Here is a 15,533-nt window from a genome sequence, read left to right on the forward strand (position 1 = left end):
AATTGAGGCAGTGATTAAAGCAAAAGGAGCCCCTTCCAAGTATTGAGTACATGTAAAAATGAACATACTTTCCAGAAGGCCAACATTTCACTAAATTAAAAAAAAAATGTATAGGTTTTATTAAGTATTCAAATTTTTTGAGATAGTGAATTGGTGGGTTTTTGTTAAATGTGAGCCAAAATCACCACAGTTAAAAGAACCAAAGATGTAAACTACTTCAGTCTGTGTGCACTGTATTGATTTAATACACAAGTTTCACAATTTGAGTTGAATTACTGAAATAAATGAAATTTTCCATGACATTTTGATCTATTGAGATGCACCTATATATATATGCTGTATACAAAGAGAAAGAAAATATGGTCCATTCGTCGTTATTAAAATCATGAAGTGCATTAAACTTTACAAACTGTGTTTTGTGAAGGAACTGCTGGGGGTTCATAAGTTCATGAGACAAAAGCTTTCCAAACACAGATTTAAATGATCCACTGAGTGATAATTCAAATAACAATGCATGTGTTTATCAGTAGTTGATGCAATGTTTAAAACACTGAAAACTGAAATAATTCTTGCTAATTTAGTGTTCAAATGCGAAGTATAACCACTGACTAGTGACTGGTCTTTTGTGAATGTTCACAAAACTGAAAGACTTTTTGAATGTAGTCAATAATTATGGAGAATCAGTAAATTCTGATTTTTTTTAATTATTATTATTATTTATCTCTCTCTCTCTCTCTCTGTGTGTGTGGGTGTGTGTGCGTTTGTGAATAATATGTTGTCATGTAATCAATAAAAAGAAACAGTAGTAATCGAATTACAATTACTTGTGTTTTTGGAATCTGATAATGTCAACCAGATTATATGTGATCAGTTACTACACAGCACTGCTCACAGATGTGTGTGGTTAGACAGTGTATTTAACATTAATAACTGTAGGAAAAACAAGGAGGTAAAGAGGAGTGAAAGGAGAAGGAATGATAGGATAAAAGTGAAGAAAACATATAAAACATGAATATCAGGGTCAAAGACAGAGAGACAGAGTTGAAGGAACACCAACTAGTCATCAGAGTTCATTTTCGTAATCGATCCTAACACAAAACAGGTTACACGGGTCTCATGGGTTCCTCGGCTCTGCTGGAGAAAATGCATCCTAATTCCAGTTTATTATTCCAGCAGAGTTTCATTTGCTTATCTTTGGCTGCGCTTGAAATATTTCATGCCAAACCTTGCTGAGCTTGTGCTTGCTTAAAATTGAACACATCTATGATGGTGAGAGTGGTTTATAGTTTCTGTCTCATGGGACGCCAGCTTTCTGTGCAAATTGTGGACAGAGCGGCTGTCTGGACTAAATTACACCTGGTCTAAAGGGGATTAGTTAAGCAGAGATGGCTGAGCTGCCAGAGATGGATGATAAAAACAGGGTTGAGTTTGAGTCAAGATCAAGAGCAGAGAGGGTTCAGTCCGAGTCAAGATCAAGACCAGAGAGGGTTCAGTCCGGGTCAAGATCAAGACCAGAGAGGGTTCAGTCGGGGTCAAGATCAAGACCAGAGAGGGTTCAGTCCGGGTCAAGATCAAGACCAGAGAGGGTTCAGTCGGGGTCAAGACCGAGACCAGAGAGGGTTCAGTCCGAGTCAAGATCGAGACCAGAGAGGGTTCAGTCCGGGTCAAGATCAAGACCAGAGAGGGTTCAGTCCGGGTCAAGATCGAGACCAGAGAGTGTTCAGTCCGAGTCAAGATCAAGACCAGAGAGGGTTCAGTCCGGGTCAAGATCGAGACCAGAGAGTGTTCAGTCCGGGTCAAGATCAAGAGCAGAGAGGGTTCAGTCCGGGTCAAGATCGAGACCAGAGAGGGTTCAGTCCGAGTCAAGATCGAGACCAGAGAGGGTTCAGTCCGGGTCAAGATCAAGACCAGAGAGGGTTCAGTCCGGGTCAAGATCGAGACCAGAGAGTGTTCAGTCCGGGTCAAGATCAAGACCAGAGAGGGTTCAGTCCGGGTCAAGATCAAGACCAGAGAGGGTTCAGTCCGGGTCAAGATCAAGACCAGAGAGGGTTCAGTCGGGGTCAAGACCGAGACCAGAGAGGGTTCAGTCCGAGTCAAGATCGAGACCAGAGAGGGTTCAGTCCGGGTCAAGATCAAGACCAGAGAGGGTTCAGTCCGGGTCAAGATCGAGACCAGAGAGTGTTCAGTCCGGGTCAAGATCAAGACCAGAGAGGGTTCAGTCCGGGTCAAGATCGAGACCAGAGAGTGTTCAGTCCGGGTCAAGATCGAGACCAGAGAGGGTTCAGTCCGGGTCAAGATCGAGACCAGAGAGGGTTCAGTCCGAGTCAAGATCGAGACCAGAGAGGGTTCAGTCCGAGTCAAGACCGAGACCAGAGAGGGTTCAGTCCGGGTCAAGATCGAGACCAGAGAGGGTTCAGTCCGGGTCAAGACCGAGACCAGAGAGGGTTCAGTCCGAGTCAAGATCGAGACCAGAGAGGGTTCAGTCCGAGTCAAGATCAAGACCAGAGAGGGTTCAGTCCGGGTCAAGATCGAGACCAGAGAGGGTTCAGTCCGGGTCAAGACCGAGACCAGAGAGGGTTCAGTCCGAGTCAAGATCGAGACCAGAGAGGGTTCAGTCCGAGTCAAGATCGAGACCAGAGAGGGTTCAGTCCGAGTCAAGATCAAGACCAGAGAGGGTTCAGTCCGGGTCAAGACCGAGACCAGAGAGGGTTCAGTACGAGTCAAGATCAAGACCAGAGAGGGTTCAGTCCGGGTCAAGATCAGTCCGGGTCAAGATCAAGACCAGAGAGGGTTCAGTCCGGGTCAAGACCGAGACCAGAGAGGGTTCAGTCCGGGTCAAGATCAAGACCAGAGAGGGTTCAGTCCGAGTCAAGATCAAGACCAGAGAGGGTTCAGTCCGGGTCAAGATCAAGACCAGAGAGGGTTCAGTCCGGGTCAAGATCGAAACCGGAGAGGGTTCAGTCTGAGACCAGAGAGGGTTCAGTCCGAGTCAAGACCGAGACCAGAGAGGTTGGAGTCCAGGACAAGTCCTAGTCCACATAAGGTTGGGTCTGAGACAAGATCTGATGAAATCTTCAAGAATATATAACATGTTTGGTGGAAACATTAAAATTGTCACCTTACTCAAACAGTAGATCAAATATAGCATGGCATGTACACTGTAATTTTCTATGAATGATATTGGTTTGAAAAATATTTATTTCAGCTAAGGGTAAAAAGGCCACATAGTAGGTAAAGGTAATTTTATTACAATGATGACTCGTTACCAGTGATGGGAATAACGGCGTTATAAATAACGGCGTTACTAACGGCATTACTTTTTCCAGTAACGAGTAATCTAATTGATTACTCTTCTCATCTTAATAACGCCGTTACCGTTACTGCCAAAAAATGCGGCGCGTTACTATAACTGATGATGAAGCTGTTTTTTTTTTTTTCATCAGACCAACTAGATCTCTGAGCGAGAGGCAAATACTTTTTTTTACTGTTCTTCCTTGGTTAGTGGGCAGAGCACGAGACAAGCGCATAAATGCTGACGATTGGCTGAGGTAGAGTAAAATTTCATTGTAAGCCAATCAGAGGTAGAGTTGGGCGGGTGTTCGAAAGCACGCATAGTAGTGATGGGAATTCGGCTCTTTTGACTCAGCTCACTGAAAAGAGCCGGCTCTTTGGCTCACAAACGGCTCTTTAAATGACTTTGACTATAATATTTCAATTTTTATTACATAATTATTTAATTTCTATAGGCTAAATTTGAAAAAATAGAGTTGGCTCTTCAGATATGCGAGCCAGCTCCCGAAGTTCAACTAAAAAAGCCGGCTCTTAGAGTCGGCTCATTCGCGAATCGCGAACGACTCATCAAAAGCTCATTCGCGAACGAGTCGATCCATCATCACTAACGCTCATTCGCGAACGACCCATCATCGGACAGGACAGGACACACAACGAACAACACAAGCCAGTCAGTCAACGAGAGACAAGTATGGCGACGAGCCCAAATAATCCAAAAGTAGCCTTCTCTAAATAGAAGTATATACATTACTTTTTCCTTCAAGAAATTAAAGAAACAATAAAAGGAAATATCAAAAGTTCCCAAAAATCTATCGTGTTATTTGCATTGATCCACTATATAAACATAATATCTACATACATGCCATTTGATTGGAGGCTAGTCTCACTTTGTCCCACAGCAACTTTTTTTTTTAGATGTGTGTACAATGTTTCATGTTTCTGTTAATAATGTATTGTATTAAGTGTCCATTTCATTATAATATTCAGATTTATCATAAATAATTGAACATGCACATGTATTTTAAGTTCCTTTAAAGAGGGGTAGAGGTGGGGTCACGTTTGAGCATTTAAAATTAAATTTTACTTGAAAGTAACGCAATAGTTACTTTCTTAAGTAACTAGTTACTTTAAAAATTTGTAACTGAGTTACTAATTTAGTTACTTTTTGGAAGAAGTAACTAGTAACTGTAACTAATTACTTTTTAAAAGTAACTTGCCCAACACTGCTCGTTACTTGTCAGTATCAAGTGCTCTTATCCACATAACATCATTGTACCCACTGATCTATAATAGAGAACATCAGTGTTTGTACCACTATATACGTCCACATAACATTTCTAGCAAACATAACATTACTGTACCAATCTATACCGTAATTCCACATATATATACATTTATATATTACTAGTAACATTACTGTACCACTATACCTGCATATGTTCAACTGTAACAACTTTTACATAAATAATGACTGCTAATATCTTTACAATGCCTTGAAGTGTGTGCACCTTAAGAAGTTGTGAAGATTACAGATGGGCATGAATACTTTAAAAAATATATAAGTGAGGATAAGTGCTACCCAATCGAGCATGATGAAGTGCTAACCTAACCTAACCTAACCTAACCTAACCTTAGTGATGAAGCATCACTGATGGAAACATCAAAGTCAATCCAGTTCAGACCAAATTGCGGATAAAGTACTGTAGAAAGAAAGTACACATTTGGTGAAAAGGCATGGGTGCTTTACACTCTCTGGCCATTTTAGCCCTTACAAATATTCCTGAAAATCTTCTTTGTAGAGATGTGTGAAGAGACTTAATCAAAGGCTGGCACCTTAATCCTGTTTCACCCATTTTCAGAAGATGTCAGTTTAGGTCTAAAACAGTAGGAAGACAAGATTTTTTGCCTTTTGTTAGGTTAGTTGTTTCTGAAAATGGTCCAATTATTGCTCTCAGCTCTTGAAGTTGGATCCATTCGGAGTGTAAACACCACAGTATCAAATTTTTTTAACGAAGACCTCTTCCAGATTTTTGAAGTCAAGACTTGTGATGGCCTGCACCTGCTTGAACGTTGAATTCCAGCGCGTTACATTCGCCACTGGTATTGACTTCCCAATGCCAAAAGTAGCTTCGAAGCGTTTTTTTTTTTTTTTCATTAGTAGCTGCTATGTAGTAGAGAAGTGAGCTTAGATGTGTTTGCTATGGCCAGGGATATGAAATTGGCTTCCTTCAGCCCATCACCAATCACCATCTGAAAAGATTGGGCAAAGCATCACAATCGTTGTCTTAACCTGGCCATGTCTAACAGGGTTTCTTGGTTGCTGTATAAATCCTCCCACAGCTCCTCATCATTCCAAGTTATCCATTTCTTCCTCATTGTCATCTGCAGGGTCAACAGATTGCTGAGGTAACTTCACTTTAAAGGCACATTTCAGGTTTGTCACATTATCTGTTATGATGTAATCAATCTTGCTTGTAATCCCATACTCCTCTGTTATGTCATCAAAGGCCATTGAGATGTTTTCACCAGTGTGTCTACTTGGAAAATGTCTACAATCTGAAATAAATAAGTCCAGCTTGTAAACATTAAAACGTAACATTAATGAACGTAAATGTTCGGTCTGACCAAATATCAACAGTTACTGAGATGGAGCTGTGTTTCTTCAAGGATTCACAAATATGCACCTTAACCTTTTCAACTAAATCTGGAATATATTTGTCAGAAATTGCTTTTTCAAATGGGTACATACTTTATATTCAGTATGTAAAGAAAGTGTCTCGAGTCTCGTGAAAACAACATTTGTTTACAGGAGCAAAGGAAGCAAAGTTTCCTTACTTTAGCAATGGAAAACAAGTCTCCTCTTGGTTTATATCAAATTTCTCCGACATTCTTCTTCACAAATCCTCGTTTTGTACTTCTAATTAGTGACTGTTGTTTTGTTTTGATCTCTCATATGTCATTACCCCAGAACTGCTCGGTTTACAACTGTGAACACAAGCTAGATTAAAGTTAAAGTGACCCTTTAATATCAATAATGAATAATTTTATGTTGTTATGTTCATGCAAATATGATGATCGCCAAACAAATAATAATTTATCTTCAAGATATAAATCAATAAAAAATAACAAATTATAGTCAGGTTCTGTTTACTGTTAAGAGTTCTGTATTTTAGCGTCACCATCTCATCACGTTTTGTAACAGCAGTGGATAATCTAAAGCTTTAATCTCCCTGAGTGGTGTGTTTAAAGCGGAGTGCATATGTATAATATGTACATAATAACAATAAATGATGCATAATTACATGCAAGTAACCCTAAAGCCAAACCCTAATCCTAACAATATAGTAAGTACATGTATTTAATTACTCAATATTTAAATGAATATCTACACTGTACCAAGTAGAGTTGGGGTACTCGAACTTGGACTCGGACTCGAGTCCGGACTCGAGTCCAATTTTGAATGAACTCGGACTTGTCACGCACTCGGGTGAATTTGTACTCGGACTTGACACGGACTTGAACATTTTGGACTCGGAAAATATTCCGAGTACAGTCGAGTCCGCGTCACGTGTAACAATAAAACCAGCATAAAATTGAAATGATAAATTAATGAATGTCTCCCCTTCTGTCATTTTACCGCACCACACCCTGCTTGCAGACGAAAACGCACACGCACCACTCACTGGATATCAATGTGGATTAGTGATGGGAAGTTCGATTCTTTTCCGCGAACCGGTTCTTTCGGACGGTTTGATTCAATAAACCGTTTGAAAAAAAAAACAGTTCACCGGATACATAATCCATTGCGATGTATTTGTTATTAAATGAACTTACGTTTCGTCAGATTGCCCTTCATTCAAGCCCTCGGTTTACCCGCACTCATTACATTAACACAAAATCAGTTCAGAATCAATCACCAAAAGAATCAGTTTGGTTCAGACGCGCTGTGAGTCATTCGGCTTCATGCTGAATCACGAATGCGCAGTATCATCAGCTCCTCGGTTCTCGAATCGGACGCGTCCGAAAGAAACGGTTTTCGGTTCAGTTTATTGATGATCTGAAAACTGATACAACCGGTTCTTGACTCGAGAACGAGAATCGCTCAAAACCCGGGTAGGAAATCTGACAGCCCAGATAGCAAACAGTCATTGAAACTATGCTGAATCAACATTCTGTTGTCAACGTTAAGTCATTGAATCAACATCTAACTCTGATGTTGATTCAACATCATTTTGCACCCTGATTTAATATTGAAACAATGTTGAAATTCTGTCCATAGATCAACGGAATTTCAATGGTATTTCAATTATCAGGAATATTGAAACAATGTTGAAATTTCAACTGAACTAAGGATCAACGTGATTTCAATGGAATTTCAATCGTTTTTAAATGTTAATTTTAAATGTAATGCCATAAATTAAATAGCCTGCTTTATCTACAGCCAGGATGTTAAAAATTAATGGAACGTTTTAAATCTTGAATAAAACACAGAACACACCATACAATTTAAAATCAAATTAATGTTTATTAGCCTCTCTACTCTTTATTTACACTTCACTGTCATCTGATGCCTGCATAAGTTGTCGCCCAGTCCCTCCTGCCCCGGTCTGGCGCATAGCGCAGCCACTTTTGGGTGTAAATTGGGTGATGGTAGCTGTCCCCATCTGCTGAGTAAGAGTATCTAAAAGAGAAGATAAAATCACAATGCAAAAAAAATATAGCATTTAAGTTAAACAGAACATATACTTGAACTAATTCAGTAGTGCAGTAGGAGCAGCAGTGTTGTAGGCTAGATCATATTTCCCCTATATTCAAAGCACTTTTCAAAACTGCCTGTTCATGGATGTATTCGAATTAAAGGGAGGCAAAAAGGATTAGCTTGCAGTGACCTCTTTCATAAGGAAAATGTATGAGGCCAATTGACTCAAAAAAAATTTATGTTTATTATTTTATTAGTTCAGAAGTAGTTGTTAACACCACAAATTTAATATAAATAACTGGATACTAATTAAATAGTTAATGTAGATTAGAGTTACCATAGACAAAAGATGTTTTGACAAAATAATCATAGATAAAAACCGTTGCATTCAGTTTTTGACGAGGTTTTGGGCTGGAAAACCAATTGCAAGTGATGCAAGTTGTTTGCAGAAATAAAATAAAATGAAATCAAAAATGTTGTTTTGCTTACTTGGTGTGCAATAGTGATCTGTAAAAGAACAGAAAAGACAAAAATCTCTGTTAAAAACAGCAATTAAAATTCACAATCATACAGTGTGACTGTACTTTATACATATGTACTCCGGTAACCAATCTGTTATTAAAAATCTAAAAACAAAGTATATAAACAACATAATATACAAATTAAATATACAGTGGTTTATTCTTTTCAGCTACAGTTGATGTTATAGTAGCATTCAAGAAATAAATGTAAAATATAAGAAACAAAATACACTTTAATGTAGGCCTATAAAATATAAAATTCTCATTAAAGCTAATGAATTACGCCCCATTAACTGGACTCCCCCGCCCTCTCAGATCACCATAAATGTGTAAGAGATTTTAATGCTAAAATATGCTATTTTTTATGCTGCACTTTCTTCCTATAGTGAATATCAAGCTACAATATATCTGTTTGTCAGCTCAAATGTTTCAGTGGTAGAACTTTTGCCTAGCGTGTCAGAGGTCCGGGTTTGGGTTTTAAACCACACTTGTATGTTTTTTTTTTTTTATGTATTTATCAAAACTGATTATGTTTATCAGTTGTTGTATATCAGACAGGGATACGTTTGTGTATATTTATGTTTAGTAATTTCACCGGAACGAATAGACCGTCTGGTCTCCACAACGGATTGAAGCGCGTGTCCGATTGCAGACCTTATACAGTGCAGACTGTACACAGCATCCGGGCCACTGATCGCAGCGACAACAAACACTTTGATCACTTGATAAAAAAATAATAAAAAATAAAACATTTCAACTCTAGATCGCCTCTTATTAAATTAAACTTATTGTACTAACGTACAATTGATGCTCAGCTAAATAACTGGAGATGTTATATTTATTTGTATTGATACATTCGTGCCGCAAGATGTTTCTATTATGAAGACTGGAAGACTCTAATAGACTGGACTCTGAGGTTTTGCTAACTTTATAACATAGAAGACAACCACGAAGTACTTTTGGCAGATTTTGACATATTGGTAAAATGAAAATCAATTTCAGTGAATGCAGCACTGCGTCGGTTAACCAACTCAAACAGTACACTGACTGAACTGCTGTGAAGAGAGAACTGAAGATGAACACAGAGCCGAGACAGATAACGAACAATAGACTGACTCGTTCACAAGTGAAGAACCGGTTGCATCGGTTTTCGGATCACCAGTAGTTCTTTCGGACAGTTCGATTCAATAAACCGGTTGAAGAAAACGATTCACCGGTTCTTTTGCACTCGACGTAATGGCCTTCGGTTTACCTGCGCTCATAACACTAGCACAGAATCAGTTCGGTTCAGGCACTCTGTGTGTCAGTCTGCTTCACGCTGAATCACACATGCGCAGTATCATCAGCTCCTCGATTCTTCTTATCTGTCTCGGCTCGCTGTTCATCTTCAGTTCTCTCTTCACAGCAGTTCAGTCAGTGTACTGTTTGAGTACATGAATTACTCCGGGATATTGGTTTGTTTGAACTCAGAGGGAGTGTCAGCCACATTAAAAAAGCTAACAGTTTAAGTAATTTGTGGATTAACGCGTATTGGAGATGCGAACCGTTTAAAACGATTCAGTTTGATTTGGTGAACTAAATGATTCTTTCGTAAACCGGATATCCAGACTGCTTTGTTTTGAACTCTCTCACACAACAGACACGGAAGAGAAGACAATGCTAAATAAAGTCGTTGTTTTTGCTATTTTTGGACCAAAATGTATTTTCGATGCTTCAAAAAATTCTAACGGACCCTCTGATGTCACATGGACTACTTTGATGATGTTTTTCTTACCTTTCTGGACATGGACAGTATACCTTACACAAAGCTTCAATGGAGGGACTGAGAGCTTTTGGACTAAATCTAAAATATCTTAAACTGTGTTCTGAAGATAAACGGAAGTCTTACGGGTTTGAAACAACATGAGGGTGAGTTATTAATTACATAATTTTGCTATCTGGGTGAACTAACCCTTTAAGCATGACTGTTGAAATTAAATTGTAATACTTAACAATAAGGGTCCATTTGTAACATTAAGGAAAGCTGCAGAAGTATTGTTCCTTGTTAGAGTGTGTTCATTACTATTACTAATAGGTTTCCTTTTTACATTTTAAAGTTTTTTTTTTAACATTGGTAATCTATGAAATAACTTTAATGATCAATATAATAATTAATATTAATATTGCATGTAGGGAAATTTACTCTGCATTTAAAGGGATGGTTCACCCCAAAATGAAAATTTGCTGTTAATTTACTCACCCTCAGGTCATCCAAGGTTTTTGCAGTAGAACAGTAAAGGTTTTTAGGTGAAACCGTTGCCCTTGGTGATTCTTAAATGCAAGTCAGCGGCTGCCGGTTTTTGAGAAAAAAACAACAGGACCAAATACCGGTGGCTCCTGTTGACACATTGAGATCTAATGAAAATAAATTATTGGTCTGTACAAGAAAATGAACACTACTTACAACAGTATTACCTTTAACCCAAAGCCTGGGCAACCAGCTGTCAGCGCGTTCACAACTGTCCATAGACGCAACTTCTCTGTTGCATGACAACGGATGCACGCACGAGATACTGGAGCTCATGACGCTGTTTGCTGGCGCAGCATCGTGATGTCTATCAGCCATCGACGATGGACGATGGAATCGTCTATCGGCCCAACCCTAACCAGGATGACATAATTAAACAATTGTACACCATTTTGAATACATTTTTAATATTTGTTAGCTAAACAAATGCACAGCTTCCACCAAGAAAAAAAAGCAAGCACACCAGGTCATGTGACTAGAACCGACTCAATCAGCTTCCTTCGGGGTGAAATTCCCCGTTGTTTTTGAAAAACGGGGTGCACAAAAACACTGCAGGGTTTGTTTTACTTTTCTTCGAAAATAAATCCTGTACCAGAGTTACAGCAAGGGTTTTTCAGTGGTGGAAATCCTTTACTGAAATGTCCTTGTTGTAACGGAGATCCCAGCTGATGGATGCCTAGCAACGACAGACACCTCAGGCACGTGCATGTGTGTTAACTGGGCGCATTGACACACGCAACCACACGCCTACAGACATATTTAGCTGAGCAAGCCAAATGAAGCGAGCGAAAAGACCAATTTCGACAAAGGGCAATGAAGTTACTTAATATGTTGCGTGGTATTAAAATGAAGTAAAATGCTTGTGCAAGTACAATGCTGTATCACTTGCGATGCAAACATCCACAAGCAAATGAAAGCCGATGAGTACAACTGATGAATAGTTTACACTTTAGATTAGGGGGTGCAGAAAGCTTTGTAAATGATTTATAATGTTTATTGAGATAATAGTACAATGTTGACATTTCAATGATTTATAAGTGACTAATAATATATTAACTAGTAACTATTAACCCTTAAGGATTTTGTTTGATTCAGTTGTTTACTGAAGGCCCTGACTGAAACCCCAGGGTACTCAGGGTACTTACTGTCTGACAGCAGGTTCACTCAGACTCTGCTCATCATCACTGAAGAGTCCAGGAACAAAACAAGCAATCTGACACAGAGACAACAATATTTACTCTGCAGTTCCAGGTTCATTAGAAGGAAACAAGATAAAGCAGAGGTAAAATGCAGATAAACGACAGAATAATATATATAACAACAATAATAACATATGTGATATAAAAATTATACTAATAATAATATAATCTTAAAATAACGGAATCTATATTTTTAATTTTAGGTTGAGTGTGACTTACGTTTTGATGTCAGGGACTTCTTAAAATTGGTGAAATATATTCTGAAAAAGGCATATTAATGTATTTCATGAGCTTCTTTCATGAGTATTTCATGAGCTTTTTGAGTTCACCTGTATTTCTAAGTCAGTATCTCCCGTCAGCAACATTTCTGAAGGGAGATACTGACTTAGAAATACAGGTGAACTGAAGAAGCTCATGAAATACATTAATATGCCTTTTTCAGAATATATTTCACCAATTTTCTTTTCAAAAATCTTGGAGTTTCACTTTGTTCTGTAGAGTTTCTTTCTGTCATCCTGAAATCACAGAACAATTTGTATTAATATCTGTTTATCATGAAATATCAAAACTCATGTGAACTTGTTTTCAGCCGATTAACGTTACACTCTCAGTGTAAGCGACGTCATCGATTCAGTAAATCAGCCTTTTCCAAAAAAAAATACACTGACAAATCAACAGCAAAACATTCAGAGCCATCAAAATATCTCATACACACACACGAAGATTTGATTTAAAGCCCAGAGTTTCATCAACAAGAGCTAAATCTATAGAGTTAGCCTACCTGAAAACTGCTAAGACGCTAACGGATTTTTCGAATACATTAAACCATTTCTATAAAATAAATTTAATTGAAATATGCAATAACAAGTAAGAAACGTGTCAGGAACATTTGTATATCATATTTGTATGATTTTAGTGACTAAACTTACCTAAAACAGTGTAAACCGCAGCGAGAGACGGAGATTACCGCTTGCCAGTAACGGTTTTTGTGTTGACGCCCCGTTTCCATGGCAACTCTGCTCCCCGCTCGCGCAGAACTCACCGCACACACAGCATTCACACAAACAAATATCTCGAGTTAAAACATTACATTTATAATGTACAGCCTCATTCAATAATCACTCACTATAGAGACGGATTCTTTCTGGCAGCCTGTAAAAGAGTGAAAAACACGACGATAAAGCAGTCAGGACTTCTCTTTAATAAACCGCTTTTACATTTTCCCTCCGAGAAACTGCTGGAAACGCAAGGCTTTAACATTAATTTACCGTGACCGTTGTCTAAACAAGTTAACGGTAACATTATTTGAAAATGAGCCAGTCTCTTCAGCTGCCCACAGACTGTATAAAAACACACCGCGTGCCTGTGCTGTCTGGGTTCATATCGAATATTAAGCAAGCTTACCTGTACAGTGTTGCCAACTTCTTTCAATGGAAAGTAGCTAAACCCTGCCTGAAAAGTCGCTAAATGTCGCTAGATGACATCATATGCTAATTAGCATATTCATGACGTAAGTGCGTCATATTATCTCGCCCTTTCTATGCTCATGTACTGCGTTTTAAGGCAGCCAAAATTCTCAATAAAAGTTTTTTATTATTATATTTTAATGTTTTTGTTGTCCGACAACGGAATTAATATTATAATGACTGAAACGCGGTCCATTAAGAATACATAACCAGCTCTCAAAGATGTTAATCTCTGCACTAAAATCCTATTCACGACATTGTCTAATTAAATCACATACACATAAGATTAAGATAATGATTGTACTGTGATTTCTGCTATACTTGTATGTAAAATAGAGTTAGAAGCAACAGAATATATTTTTTTAACTGAAAGTGCTGCTTCTCTCTGCTCGCTGAACATAGCAGAAGCAGATGCAGAGAGAGAGGGGCGTGTGCGCACGCTGGGAGAGAGAGAGAGAGAGAGAGAGAGAGAGAGAGCTCGTGCGGCAGTACCGGAGAGTCTCAGAGACTAAATAAGGTCTGTCAAAAAAAGTCGCCAGATTTGTCGCTAGTCGCTTTTTTGGAAAAAAGTCGCTATGGGGGTCTGAAAAGTCGCTAAATCTAGCGACAAAGTCGCTAAGTTGGCAACACTGTACCTGTACGCTTGTGCCAAGGGTCCACAAACGAGCTGTGTCCGGTTTAGTACGTTGGGTAAGTTATACCACCCGCTGATCTCCCGGTCAACCAAAAATCGAGGGATTTTCAATCATATTTCCCGGTCAACTATATTTCGATGCATTTTCAATCATATTTCCCGGTCAACTATATTTCGATGCTTTTTCAATCATATTTCCCGGTCAACTATATTTCGATGACTTTTAAACAACCGCATCGTTTCTCTGTCCACTATAAATCAATTACTTTTCAACACATTCAGGGATCACCCGCGGTAACCAAATATCAATGCTTAATCAATCATAAAGATAACTATAGATCAATGTTGTTCCAATATTGTTGCCATCAACATTAATAACATCAGGTTTTCATCGATATGGTAATGGTGATTCAACATTTATTTTGCATTGAAATTTCAATATCAACCATAATGATGATTCAGATGGAAAAACAATGTTTATTCAATGTTGGCTTGCTGTCTGGGAGGGTAGGATAAAATGTCAGGACACCGGCACGTGCTGCAGTTCAGTATCATCAGCTGCTCTACTCGTGTTCATGTTCTGTTTACTACAAACTCAGTTTGTGAATCTGTCATCATTAACTATAAATACAGTACAGATATTTCATAAATCATCCCTTATTCATATTAAACATGGAGTCTTTAGAGTCTTAATTATTGTCCAACTTCCCTGAAAACCCCTTTGGCCCATACATAATCTACAATATACAGATTAGAAACATGTAGCCCCTATCTTAAAAAAGAAAACGTATATATATATATATATATATATATATATATATATATATATATATATATATATATATATATATATATATATATATATATATATATATATATATATATATATATATATATATATATATATATATATATATATATATAGTTTTATCACACTTTCCGATGTTTAACAAAATACTTGAAAAATTACACGCATGCGCAGTATCATCAGTTCATCGGTTCTCAAATCGGACGCCTCCGAAAGACACGGTTTTCGGTTCAGTGTACTGGTGATCCGAAAACGATGCAACCGACTACCAAAGACAGCAGCAACAACCAACAGATGCTGCACAGCTCAGCATTGCAGGATTTGCAAGACCAGAACTGACCAAACAAGCAATGCAACTTTATGATGCAAGTTCTCCAAGACAACAAGAAATTCATAATGTCATCATTAAGGATCTCCTCATTGGCTGCACTTTACCTCTGTCAAATGTGGGGGAGAGGCATTAAATAACTGAAATGTCATCTTTAACTGGAGGACAATATAGTGTGATACAATAATAAAATAGGTTCATTTGTATTTTCATGCACTTGTAATACAATAAAACCTTTGAAAACTTTTTTGAAAGGAAACTAGTTCTGTTGACATAAAATAAAAATGTTCAATGGCAATG

General features: G+C 38.2%; 1 long non-coding RNA gene across 1 annotated transcript; it reads right to left on the bottom strand.

Moving 5' to 3' along the window:
* Positions 1–7,796: 7,796 nt before the first annotated feature.
* Positions 7,797–14,601, bottom strand: LOC127963112 (uncharacterized). Its single transcript, XR_008154735.1, has 8 exons — positions 14,099–14,601; positions 12,927–13,401; positions 12,217–12,512; positions 11,944–12,011; positions 10,966–11,152; positions 10,751–10,887; positions 8,480–8,497; positions 7,797–7,972 (listed from the first exon to the last, which is right to left on the bottom strand). It is a non-coding gene; the product is annotated as an uncharacterized LOC127963112 (long non-coding RNA).
* Positions 14,602–15,533: the final 932 nt, after the last annotated feature.

This window comes from Carassius gibelio, chromosome B8, assembly GCF_023724105.1.
Source record: "Carassius gibelio isolate Cgi1373 ecotype wild population from Czech Republic chromosome B8, carGib1.2-hapl.c, whole genome shotgun sequence".
NCBI lineage: Eukaryota > Metazoa > Chordata > Actinopteri > Cypriniformes > Cyprinidae > Carassius > Carassius gibelio.